Source organism: Mastomys coucha, unplaced genomic scaffold (assembly GCF_008632895.1).
Source record: "Mastomys coucha isolate ucsf_1 unplaced genomic scaffold, UCSF_Mcou_1 pScaffold5, whole genome shotgun sequence".
Classification (NCBI taxonomy): Eukaryota; Metazoa; Chordata; class Mammalia; order Rodentia; family Muridae; genus Mastomys; species Mastomys coucha.
In genome coordinates, this window is record NW_022196911.1 from 21,255,705 (window position 1) to 21,267,080 (window position 11,376).

General features: G+C 40.0%; 1 long non-coding RNA gene across 3 annotated transcripts in view; it reads right to left on the reverse strand.

The window, feature by feature from the left end:
- Nucleotides 1-11,366, reverse strand: part of LOC116079267 — a 103,480-nt gene extending 92,114 nt beyond the window's left edge. For 2 of the 3 annotated variants that reach the window (XR_004113849.1, XR_004113852.1), the window contains exon 1: nt 11,079-11,214. This is a non-coding gene — a long non-coding RNA (uncharacterized LOC116079267). Of the gene's footprint in view, nt 1-11,078; nt 11,215-11,266 lie in introns of those variants that run through there. The other variant, XR_004113850.1, reaches the window with a different exon arrangement.
- Nucleotides 11,367-11,376: the final 10 nt, after the last annotated feature.

The following is an 11,376-nucleotide window of genomic DNA, read 5'->3' on the forward strand; positions in this document are numbered from 1 at the left end:
AAAAAAAAAAAACAAAAAAAAAGATGTGCAATTTGTATGGTAAAAGAAATATCTTATTGACTGTTAACAATCCTATGCTATTTTAAATACATTATAGGATTTTTTAAAGAATTATTTATTTTATGTACATAAGTCCATTTGTCACTCTCTTCACACATGCCAAAAGAAGGCATCTGATCCCTTTACATATGGTTGTTGTGAGCATGTGAGTGCTGGGAATTGAAATCAGGACCTCTGGAAGAGCAGTCAGTGCTCTTAACCACTGAACCATCTCTACACCTCCACATTATAGGATTTTAAAATAATCTTTTCTGTGATGATAAGATAAACATGAAAAAAATGGAAGTCCATAGATAAATAAAGGGGTCAAGTTTGTCCCAAAAAGGTATAATCTATGATATTGGAATTGAGGAGGCAGTCCACAGAGCCACTTAATGCAAGAAAAATATGACTAGAGTGGATGTATAAAACAGAGGATTCATACACACCCTGTATATGATATGTTTTTCCCTATGCACACCTAAGTACCTAGAAACACGTTGTAAGTCAGGCATGTAAGAGAGTAACACAATCAACTGGTGACAGAACAGAAATGATAATGATACACTAAAATAAAAGTTATGTAAGCATAAACTATGTAGAGAATTTCTGAATCAGCAGAAGAGAGCCTTATGTTTGTGAAATCATTCACTGGCTTATTATGTCTGGACCCATGCTGAGGGATTGGCTAGAGATCAATGAGTTTCTCTAGCTAAGATGGCAATGGAAGCCATAGTCACAAGCAGGCTATGGCATTTTATTTTATCCCAACCCTATCCCAACTTTACTTGATCAGAGATGTCACTGAAATCAAACACTTGGCAACTAAATAAACTGCTGAAAAGCAACACCCTACCAGGCACTAGGCTATGCAGAATGACCCAGAAGATGCACAAAGCCATCACCTGATATTTTTCTGCTATCTGTCTGGTAAGGTGAAAACAATTTTCATTTTTTTTTTTTTTAGTTTTTTTTTTTTCCTGCTCAGAACTTGCTTTGTGTACATATTTCTGTTCACAAGGTCTCCAAATACATCACTGATAATTGTTGTACAGTGGGGTGTTTAGAGCAGTAATATAGGATAGCTGAGAAAGGTCAAAGTGAGAAAGTGACTCAGGGAGTCAACAAGGGGGTTAAGATTATGTGCAGGTAGAAGTGGTCAAACAAGCAAAGAAAATTACATAAATAGAAAAAGTGTTTCCCATGCGTCCATGAAGTTCGACATGACACATGTTAAAGTGGGGAAGAGAGTGAAGAACTGCGACAATGGTAAAGGCAGGGGGTTGTGGCTACAAGAAGGATAATTCACCGGGCCAGAATTAAGTTGGCAGAGTCTGTAAATTATTAAAGCAGAGGATGAAGTCTGAGGTGTAGGAAAAAAATCCAGAAGTGCAGAAACATCTCAATTAAGTCAAATCTCCTCCAAGTTTTGATAAAAGTCTAAACACAAGTAAGTAAGGTTAATGTTTTTGAAAGATATTTTTGGTAAGCAAATGATAATGAGTAGCTTTTTTTTTTTCACTGAAATAAGCCACCGGGGGGCTTGACTCTTTTGTTCTACACAGTCCTAAGAAGGAACTACTGTTACATCCCCTCTTCACCTCAGTCATCCATTGGACTCCTGGCAGCCTCTGTTTAGGGGCTAACACCTGGGAGCTAAGACAGATGCTCTCTGTTGACTGTTTGTCTTTGAAGAAGCCACCTGAGCATGCCTACCGCCTGAGTATGCCAGCTAGCCAGCCACCTGAAGATCTTCTGAACCTGGGGACTTTGGCACCGGAACTTTCTTTGTAGTGTAATCTAGAGACTTGTTTTCAGTTTCTCCTGTGACTATAAAAACCCTGATTTATTCTCAGTAAAGGGAGCCTTGATTGGGATGCAACTTGGCTTCATGTTTTCTCTTTGCATTTCAAACCCTCTATTTCAGGTCCTTTATTCCCTCCTGGCTAAGTAGAACCCCGTTCGTGAAACTGCGGGCAGTTTCAAACTACCCTCCAACAGTGTCCTTTTCTATAAGAAGGACTGACATTTTAGTGTCCTGGATGCTTCAGTCATTTCACAGACAACTTGAGAAACTTTACACAGTTTCAAATGGCAATGACAATGTGATTCCTGATGAAACCATAGAATTCCCCTACAGGAAATCTCTCTCCATCACAATACCCTTGCACATCAGTTTCTTTTGAACCTTGTATACTTGACCTATACATGATCCAAGGAGGAGAACAACTACCCTATGATCCAGGAAAATGTTTCTAATTCACACAAAAGTAGACCAACTTTTGCAACATTTATAATTGGTTCTTATGTAAAAATCATGATAAGATTTTTGGTATGACTGGGAGCCATGCATATGTAAGTTTGTGATAATTGGTAGAGTTAGAATTACTGTATAGTAAGTTGTTGCATTTATAGCTCTATAATTGTGCTGTCCATGTTCCTTTGCTAATTACTGCTTTATTTTTTCAGAGTCTTTTCACTTATCCTGTTAATCTATGTATATATACTGAGAGTTTCCTTAAGAAATAGAAGAACCAGCCAGGCGGTGGTGGTGCACGCCTTTAATCCCAGCACTTGGGAGGCAGAGGCAGGAGGATTTCTGAGTTCGAGGCCAGCCTGGTCTACAGAGTTCCAGGATAGCCAAGGATATACAGAGAAACCCTGCCTCGAAAAAAACCAAAAAAAAAAAAAAAAAGAAAGAAAGAAATAAAAGAACTGGAGCTTCTGGACACAGTTGCAGCTGGGATGGCAGTGGCAGCAAATTTAGAAGAATTTCTGTGGCATAGCCACATAGCTGAGACTGTGGATGAAAGGGGATAGAAAAGAGCCAATACTTTGAACCTAGATTATTGAGGAAGATGAAAAGAGCTCAGAGGGGTTAATGCTGAGGTTTGGTGAGCATGAACCTGTGTCTCATCATCTACTCCTTCCATCAGATCTCACTTTCTACTGGTTCCCCAACCTTCCTAACAGTGCTGTCAACAGGAAACCAATCGTTAAAAATTTGTCTTTGTGGAATTTTTAATTGTCAAGAAATGGGTAATATGGAAATTAGTCGAAATGAGCAGAGGTAAGTGAAGTGAACTAAGGGGCACAATGAGCATCAGATACTTTAAAGGATTAGTAAAAAGGCCAAGATTATAGAGTAATCAGACATGGCTCGAGTATCTGTGTTTAAGCGAGTGTTACACTTTTTACTTTGACAAAATCTTGAAGTACATAAAAGTTGAGAATCTAGGCTTTCAAGGTTGTTTGTCATAAAGGACACATGGGCCTACTATGAGTTGAGATGTTTAAATTAGAGGCACATACAGAACAAGAAGAAGACAGAAATAATTACTTTATGGGCAGTGCAAACGAGTTACTGAAGATAAAAGGGTCAAGACTGACATCTTTAGAACAATGACAAAAATTATTCCAGATAAAGTGAAGAAGTACCTCAGAGAGATAACAGGATGCAGGGCATAGCACAGATGTGAATGGTCAAATGGAGGGCAGAAACTGTGAAAGTGTCTCGAAGTCTAAAGGTCACATGGGTAATGACATGTTGGTTGGTGTGGGTTGAACCATTTACTCGATATAAGCCTGATTCCATCACCGTGTTGCAGCTCTGAAGTTATTTGGTAAAGTAGCTTATGGGATTCCAGCCTGATCCCTGCTCAGACATGGATGTGCAAGGTCCTAGCAATAACTGTACTGATTTGTATTACTTATTGGATTGTAGAGGTAGTAACACAATTTTTAATCTACTTGCTAAAAAGCATCAGTTAAAGTCAGTGGCCCCGGAAAGATGGATTTCATTTCATAAAATTACTATACTGTACAAACTGTCAACACCATTTAGTGCTGTATGTTGGTAATATCTCTTTTTAAAAGGAGTACAGGAATATCAGATGTGCAGAAAAAATAAAATTAGGTGGTTGCAAATTGTTCACTGCCAGTTTCAGACTGTGAAATGCACAGATGCATGAACTCATACTGGAACTCATGGCTCTCAAATACTTTGCAATGAGTGAATATGTCAATTCATTGTTCACAAGTTACTTAAAGAAGTTCATACCTCCATACACTGAACTTTCGTAGGTTAATGATATAGTATAGGTACTACTGTAATTGGCCATTAAGTTTCCTTATAGTCTTCCATGAAATATCTAGTACCATGTTAGAAAATATTCCAATTGCACCTTTCCACACCAAAATCATGATTGGTTTCATTAAACAACAATCCCATTTAGTATTAACTTCTTTATTAATTTTCTGTTTCTGTAATAAGATACAATGATGGTGGGCAGATATAGGCAGTTATTTTATGTGCTCAGTTCCATAGTAAATTAGAGCCCATCATGGCAGGAAAGCAAGGCAGCAAATGGCAGGCACTCAGCAAGAGCAGAAAGCTAGGAGACCTTCTCTTGAATCACAAGAAATAAGCAAGAGTTTAAGAAAAACAGAACCCTCAGAATTTGCCCTGAGAGACAAACTTGCTTCAGCAAGACTGCATTTTCCAAGACTACTAACACACTACCTCCTGGATATGAAGTGTTCAAATACCCAAGCCTACGGTGATACTTCTCATTCAAACCAATATGATTACATTATTCTTATATACTTTCAAATTTTAACATTGAGAAGAAATCATGGCTTCTCTAGCATTTAAAGAAAAGACTCTGGAGAGATAGAATGGTAGTTTAGAGTGCTTGAGTTTGTTCCATAAGACCAGAACTGGATGATTAGCTGTTCATGAGATGCTAAACTGCCTGTACACATAATTCCAGGGGATCTGACAACTCTTTTCTGGCCTCTTCAGCACTAGCACAGACTGGGTATACACTCATGGAGACACATGCACAAACAAATAAGTCAAAATAAGTTTTTAAAACCAACCAAAAAAAGAGGTGCTTTAATTAATGAGGAACTCTTGATAACCTGTATTTTAGGAATGAGGCTCTCGTCTGAATTCTTACCATGACAGAGCTAATATTTGTAACATTTCCTAGCATATTTGCATAACACTGTTTCTCAGTTAGTTTGCATTCAATTGTACAAATAAGCACAGCCACTTCTAGTGTAGATGACATCATGCTTTCCCTTTGACTCATAAGTTCAATAAATATCCGTTAAGACTTGCTTTGTATCTGTTTATGTAGTAAATTTTGGGACGAGTTTCCTGAGGTACTGATAAGAATCTATATTCTTTTTTGTCTGGATGAAATATTCTATAAATATCTATTTTGATCATTGGTTTTATAATGCCATTTATTTCTAGGAATTTTCTGTTCAGTTTTTGCCTCAGTGATGTCTTTCAGTCTCAGTGGTAAGGAAAGTAGCTGATATACTGCGTGTAAGAACTCTGGAGAATTAGAAAAAGAGACTAAAGAAAAAAATAAAAATGGTAACTGGTAGAAGGTATGACATGTGACCAATGGAAAACAGATCAGCTGGGAAGGAAAAGTGAGGAAAAGTGACTATGTAGGTTGTCACTGAGGTACTAAAGACTTCAGAAAATCTTAAGGGAATTTTTATGGGATGTCTTTTTAAAATCCTAATATTTTTGAGCCGGGGAGATGTTTCATTGTGTATGCTTGGGACCTCACTTCAAATTCCCAGAACCCATGTATAAACACAGCCAGGCATGGTAGTATGTTGTGCCATCTTCCTGTGATGCCACAGCATCAGGGAAGCAGAAATGCAAGAATCCTTGGGGTTTGATGGCCACCTTGGCTAGGTGAATTTGTAAGTTCCAAGTTTAGTTAGAAACCTTGTCTTAAAAATTCCCTTAAAATTTTCTGAAGTTTCAATAACATAAATTTTAACAGAATCATAGATATAAAAATGAACAGAGTTTCAGGAGGCAAAGAAACTGAATGCTTCTCTAAACAGTGATATTACCTTCTTGGAACTCAAGATTTCAGGGACACATTGAAAGATAAAGATACAATAGGCAATTTGTAGTGTTTCTTTGGAGGACGTAGTGTCTAACTGGACATGATTCTAAGCATATCTACATCTTGCAAAGAAATACTACAAATTGCTTTATGTATCTTTCAAAATGCATCTGAAATCTTGAGTTCCTAGCTCAAGTCCTCCTAAAAATAGGAGAGATAGCTCCTGAGATGACCCACAAGACTGTCTCCATAATTCTCCTATGGGTATTCCAGGGGTTCTCATACTCCTGAAGGTCACACAGAAGACATCAAGTGTAGTAGGTACAACTCCCAGATCTACCCTCCTCCAGAGCCAATGTGTACACCCTCCTTTGATTCCAAATCCTTTGGGGATTTATCTTAATTCTAATGACAATGGTATAAAGTTTCTTTCTCTAAATCCACTTCCTTAATTCCATCTCAGCACGGACCACTTGTTTTCCAGTAGAACCTCTACAGGCAAACCTCAGGCTTGGTATATGGTTTCTGGAGAAGATGAGCTATGAGGTGGCACACCAAGCCAACCCTTGCTATCATACCTTACTTCTTTCCAGTGTTCTACATACCTCTTTCCACACCAAATCTGCCTGTTCCCCTGAGGGTCTGGGGAATAGGATATTTCAATGGGCCATGCCTATCTCAGGAGGATACTGCATACTTTATATACATCTTCTCACCCAGGGTGGGGAAACTATAACAAATTAATGATTCTACTGAAGTCAAACTTGAGGGGGGGGTGGTTATTTTCAAGAGCAGGAATGAATAAATGCATCTGTATCACTAAAATCCCCACCCCAACTTGAGTGTCATTTCACTAAAGCTGCAACCATGGCATTTCTACATGATTTGTAGGTGGCTCTACAGGTCAGAATGTTTGACCTGAGTTGGTCTAGTTAGAGCCAATTCCTCCTGCAATTGTTTAATGCTTCTGTAACCCTGAGGAGGGGCAATAGTTAATCTTGTCAACTTTGTTCACCTCCTGAGTCTCAGGAGCTTCCCTGAGCCTTCAAACAGCAACTGTTTCAACTCAGAGGAAATTGCTACAGGTTCTCTGAAATGCACAATGACTCACTGTTTCTAAATTGTATTACACAGTATTCTGTGACATTTACATAGTATTTGTATCTGTGCAGGCCAGGACACCTGTGGCACAGTAATGTCTTTCATGGTCTAGGGAATTAATATCATGTGCCCATCAACACATACACATAAACAAACACTATTTTTCCAGTTTTTCCTGCCACCTGCTGAGACATACTGTAGGCAGCTATCACTTTTACATGCATATGAAAATATACATGGTAAACTTATTATAAATTATTTGGTAACAGATGGTATCACCTCTTCTCTCAACACAAACCAAACAAACCCCCAAAGAAACAGAAAAAAAAATTAGAAAGACAGAAAATGCCAAAGCAAGCCAAAAAGCATGGAGTCTATTTTGTTTTGGTCAACTATTCCCAGGAGGTATCACTTTCAAACAGCTTTTCAGCTTGGGTTGGGACTTTGTGTCACTTTTCCTTCTCAGTCCTGGGACTTTGAGCCTGTGCAGCTCCTGTGCATGCTGTCTCAGTCTCTGTGAGTTCACATGCTCATTAGCCATGTTGTATCTGGAAGATACTGTTTCCTTGGAGTTATTCATTACTTGTGGCTATTACAATCTTTTTGTCCTTTCTGGTTCCTTTTCCATATAGATCCCTGAGCTTTGAGGGGAGGAGTTTGGTAAACACATTCCACTTAGAACTGAGTGTTCCACAGTCTCTCAAGCTCTGCATATTCTCCAGTTATAGATCTCTGCATTAATTGCCATCTCCTTGCAGAAATCTTTCCTGATGAAGGATTAAAATGCACTGAGTCTCAGCCAGGTACTACCGGAGACATATTAAGGACAGCTATGAAAAAAGTGACATCCTCACATATTGTGGATATGGGTGGCATAGAAGAAACGAAACAAAAACAAAGGAAGTTGTCCATACAGAGTTCAAGCTGAACAGGCAGGATGTTCTGTCTACCCCTCTGCACTTAGAGAGCTCGCATGTTAGCCAGGTTGCCTTTTGAATATGCGGCCAAAGATAACATTTAACTTCTGATCCTGTGTCTGTCTATACAGCTTTAGGGTCACTGGTGTGTACACTCAATTTTAGATGCTGCTAAGGTACCAGAGCTAGCTTTTGTCAACTTGACAAAAATTTAGTTATATCTGGGAGGAGGAACTCAATCCTTTTCTTCTTCTCTATGCCTTCAAATTCCTACTTCCATCCTCTCACCACAGCAAATACACATACCTGAGACTCTATTTCATGTACAATTACTTTGCACTGTCTGGAGGATGATAGCTGTACTTTTGGTTTTGAATGTGTGTTTACTATGAATGTAGTAAGGAGAGTAAAAGAATCAATAGTGGGGAATGAGGAAGGCTCCAAGGATTCAATGTGAGTGGCCAGCAGTGGGAATATGGAATGTTGAAGAGACCACCTCCAGTAGTCAGATAGGGCCCCCAGTTGAGGAAGGGGGACACTAACCTACCCACAAAACTTTCAACCCCAAATGGTTTCTGTCTAAAGAAATGGAGGGACCAAAATGGAGCAGACTGAAGGAATGCTTGACCAGTAACTGGCCCACTTGGGATCCAACCATGGGCAAGCAAGGAATTCTGACATTATTACTGATGCCATGCTGTCCTTGCAGATAGGAGCCTAACATGTCTGACCTTGAGAGGATATGCCAGGAGCTGACTGATACAGACACTCACAGCCAAGCATTAGGCTGAGGTCAGAGACCCCTATGGAAAAATTATAGGAAGGATTGAGGAACTGAAGGAGATAGCGACCCCATAGGAAGAACAACAGTATCATCTTACCCGGATACCTGGGAAGCTCCCTAACCAAAGAGCATACATAGGCTGGTCCACTCCCTCCCCCCAACATATGTAGCAGAGGGCTGGCTGCTTGTTTGGCCTCAGTGGGAGAGGATGAGCCTAATCCTGTAGAGATTTGATACCCCAGGGCTGGGGGAAACCTGGGGGTCACCCTCTCAGAAGCAAAAGGGAATGGGAATGGGGAAAAACTCTGTGATGGCGGACCAAGAGGGGAACAAAATTTGGAATGTAAATAAATAATTCTAAAAAGCAAAACAGACACATTAAGCAAGAACTAGTAAGATGACTAATAACTCTATTAACCATTGAAACTAATAATAATATGTTTTTTAACCTAATTTCCTAATACAAAAACCTATGTAACATGTATTTCTATTACACATTGTATGTAACTATGCTTGGTTCAGATGGTCTACAATTCCTTTCTCAAGCACAAACCCTGACCCAGATGTGGTCTCCTGACTGAAAAACTGCAAGCAAGAGATAAAATCTAAGAAGAATGTCCTCTGGGGTAAAAGAAGCCAACAAGGGCAGTGAAATATAAAAGACAGAATTTAGATAATGGGCTCAAATAGACTGTTTCTCAAACTCTGCTTGGAATTTCCAGGTAGGGGCTAAACATTATATAAACAACAATGAGAAAAATAAGAATTGTTCATTCTTAAAGTGAACCTAGAGTTTTGTATCTCTGTCTCCAGTTACCTTCCTTGCTAGACCCTGTTGATGCCCAGCTGTGTTGGCCATGGCATACCTGCTTTTAACATTTAATATTTCTAAATATTCTAAAATGTGTTCATTAATCATATATATGACTATGTCAATACCACCAAAAATTTAGTGTTTTTCAGTATAAGAGATAAAGGATAAAAATTTAAAATCAAAGGTAAATTAAACCCTTAGTTTTTGAGTTGTCATAATTCACATAAATTGATTAGAAATGCCAGTAAGAACTCACCTAGCCCCTGAAAGGCCCATTACTAATTACAACCTTGTACTAACTAATTAAACTTGCCCTCTTCTTGTACTTGTTAAGAAATCCAGTGCTTCCTACAATGTTTAACCTAGGGAAGTACAAAATGAGACCAGAAAACTTTACTGTGTCTGAAAGGAGAGGAGACAGGCAAGGGGGCACTTTTTCCATAAAACCTGTCAAATCAAAAAGTGTCCAAGAAGGCACTGTTTGGAGCTCCTCTCCATAGCCTCCCCCGAGCTCCCCAGTTCCTGTGTTTTCTGCTGATTGGTTTCAGAAACACATAAAGTACAGAAGAGAAGAGTTCATATAGAATAAGGGAAGAAACTGAATGGCCAGAGAGCTCATAAAGGAAATACACTAACAAAGGACGGACAATGGTACCACTGTGCCAAACTCCTTAGTGCGGTAGAATATAGACTGGATTAACTCTTATGGAATGGTGCAATGGTATGGCTCTCTTTTGAGTGTCACACCATATAGCTGTGACTGGCCCGGTGGTCACTATGTAGACCAAGATGATGACAATCTCAGGAAGAAGACCAGTTTTTGCTTCCTAAGTTTCGTGATTGAAAGCATGTGCACTTTCACACATGGTTATGCCTTTTGTTCTTTATCACAAAAAGTGTTTCCCATTCAGGGCCAGAGATACCTAATATCTTTACTTAGGAACGCCCACTCTATGTCAGGGTGGGTTTGTTTTGTTTCCACTCTCCGTGACGGTGTTTTCTTCTTAATTTTCTCTCGGATTGGAGAAGAAGGGGGAAGGGAGGAATGGAGGTAAGGGGATGGGGGAGGGGAGAAGCGAGGAGAGTCGAAAGGAGAAAACAAAAGTATAAAAATAGCCACGCTTTAACAACCTTAATATGATTTAACAACCTTGCTACGCCCACCTTCTTCCCTTTCATGTTTTCAATCTTAAGGGAAAAAAAGATTGTGATACTTTTATATTAGCCTTCTAAATGGGTCACAGGGTTTGGCGCCCAAGCTCATTATGAGGCAGCGGTCCATCCTCAAAAACCTTTCGACCTTGTTCATCTCTTATTAGCTACCTAGAAGCTCCCCAGCAAGATGAAGTAAGACTTGCTCTGGCCGCTCTATTTCTTCAGGGTAAGAGGGTCGGGGGCCGGGGGGCGGGTGTGGGAGGGACTAACAAAGCCTGGAACGCCACCAGCCCCAGGACCGCGTCCTAGAAACCGAGCAAGGTAAATCTCCCTACTTAGGAGTCCCTCCTTTACAGAGACCGATAAAAAAGCCGCAGGAGCACTACCAGACAAGCCGGTCCTTCATTACGTCACGCATAGCTCCCAAAACGCCGGTCTAAGTCTTCCTCGCGTCTCCCCAGGGGCCATCTTAGCCACCTCCCACCCTCGACTCTCATTGGCAGCTAGACCTGCTTGTTCCCGTGGTTGCTAAGCGACATGGGCGGGCACAATCTTGGTCACTAAGATGCCTTACTTCCGCTTCCGCTCCTCCTGCGGAAAAAACATCTGATTCGTCCGGCCAATGGTGAATGTGAAGTAGGCGGGACTTGGTTGGTTCAGACCAAACAGACGCGAGCTTGTGCG